This window comes from Saccostrea cucullata, unplaced genomic scaffold (assembly GCF_032062105.1).
Source record: "Saccostrea cucullata isolate Sc308-1 unplaced genomic scaffold, CSIRO_AGI_Scuc_v1 ctg11329, whole genome shotgun sequence".
Lineage (NCBI taxonomy): Eukaryota > Metazoa > Mollusca > Bivalvia > Ostreida > Ostreidae > Saccostrea > Saccostrea cuccullata.
Window position 1 is genome coordinate 15,001 of NW_026922478.1, and position 2,500 is coordinate 17,500.

A 2,500-nucleotide genomic window follows, 5' to 3' on the forward strand; every position below is an offset into this window, starting at 1 on the left:
TTGTTGAATGCGTAAAAAATGAAACTATACCACTATATATTTGTACGTTAGCTATAGACGAAGAAAAAACAACCCTGATTTTACTTTAATTACCTGTATTTCTAAAAATACGAGAAAAAAGTATAATTATAACCCTGGGGTTTGAAAGTGTAAAATGTAACATAAACATTTTCAAACATTTTGCACCGTAATAATTGTATTAAAGTAGATTATGTGTTGAATTCAAAAAATTTAGCATAATTCTAAATGTTCGAAATACTAAGTAAGTCAAAAAATAATGTAGCGACTGAACAAGAGATACTTAAGTGATTTTGAGATGTCGCAACAAATTTGTCCTAATTTGGGTCGATTAGGTATCAATTTGAATTTTTTTGCTTTATAATAGTACGGTTTACTTAGACGAAACTAATTAATTCTTATTTCTACTTTTTTTCCTTTTATTTACATGTATTCTTATAAAAAAAAAACACTGTAAATGAATTTTCTTAAATCTGGGGTTAGAAAGTGTAAATTGTAACTTAAATAAAAAGTGAACCTAATGCACTGTTATTGTTGCAACAAAGTAGAATATGCGATGAATTAACTAAATATAGCTTGATTCTAACTGTACGCAATACTTAGTTAGTCGAAAAATCATGTTGCAACAAAGCAAGGACCAATTAAGTGATTTCGACGTGTCGCGACTTCTGATTGGCTCTTATTTTTGGCGATTACGCATCAATTTGAAATTTTTTGCTTTTTGATAGTACGGTTTAGTTAGACGAAGGAAATTAAATCTTATTTCTACTTTAATTCATTGTATTTTAAAGAAATAGAAGGAAAATGTTTTTTTGCTTGGACTTAGAAATTTTCACCTTAAATGCAGCCTACCTCTGAGCAGAGGTCATTTGGAGTGAAGCTGTCAAATATTTCTTCCATTTTCAGGTTATTCATATTAATTAAAAGTAGATTTTCCTCTAATACCAAATATAAATTGAATAATAAACAAATATCAGCCAAAAAAGGAAATATAAAATCTGACTCTGGGGTTTGAAAGTGTAAAATGTAACATAAATCAATTTTTGAACTTTATGTCCTTATCTAATAGAAAATAATAGAAAATGCATTGATTAATCAAAATATAACATCTTTATAATTGTTCGCAACACTGAATTTGTCAAAAAATTATGTCGCAATGAATTAATAGGAACTTAAGTGATTTCATCATGTCGCGACTCCTGAATGGGGCTTATTTTTGTCGAATACGCATGAACCTAATATTTTTGGATTCAAAATTGTACGGTTTATTATACGAATGAAAATAAGTCTTGTTTCTACTTAAAATCCCTGTATTTTAAACAAAAGGGGGGAAATTTTATTTTTGTTAGGACTTAGAAAAATTCAACAAAAATGCTGCTTACCTCTAAGCAGAGGTCACATAAAAGATAACTGAGAGATTCTGGCATTATATTTTGATTATTTAACTTGAATTAAAGTATATTTTCCTAAAACATTTCTTTCATACTGATTTATAAGAAAATAGGGCCCAAAAAGGAAATGTCACAAATATTTATGCTACAATTTACACTTTTGGTTTTTGTCCATACTCAGTAACTAGGCCCTGAAGGTCATTCAGAAAATGCTACAGTTTGTGTTTGTCACCATAACAATGTCCTCTAAGAAGGGTTATGACCTACCTCTATATTTAGACCTAACCCCAAACCAAGCCCATTCTCTCTTTACATGATATAAAAAATTATAAAAAATTAGGGGTAAGGGTTAGCACAAGGGCTAGGGTTAACGTTAGGGTAAGCATTAGGTTTAGGGTTAGAATACGAATTAGGGTTAGGCTGTTAGTGTTAGAGCTGGGGCTAGGGTTAGGGTTAGGGTTAGGGCTAGGGCTAGGGCTAGGGCTAGGGTTAGGGTTAGGGTTAGGGCTAGGGCTAGGGTTAGGGTTAGGGTTAGGGTTAGGGTTAGTGTTAGGGTTAGCATTAGGGTTAGGGTTAGGGTTAGCACTAGGGCTAGGGTAAGATGTTGAGCTAGGGTTAGGGTTAGGGTTAGGGTTAGGGTTAGGTGCTAAGGGCTAGGGTTAGGGTTAGTATTAGGGCTAGGGCTAGATGTAGAGCAAGGATTAGGGTTAGAATATGAATTAGGTTTAGGCTGTTATAGTTCGGACTAGGGCTAGGGTTAGCATTAGGACTAGGGTTTGGGTATGGGTATGGGTAAGGGTTAGGGTTAGGGTTAGGGTAAGGGTTAGGGTTAGGGTTAAGGTTAGGGTTAGGGTTAGGGTTAGGGTTAGTGTTAGGGTTAGGGTTGGGGTTAAAACCTGGCCCTAGCCCCTAATTCATATTCTAACCCTAACCCTAAAACCTGAAGCTAACCCTAACCCTAACCCTAACCCTAGAGATAGCCCTAGCACTAACCCTTGCACTAACCCTAACCCTAACCCTAACCCTTATCCCCTTAACCCTTAACCCTTAACCCTAACCCTAACCCTAACCCTAACCCCTTAACCCTTAAC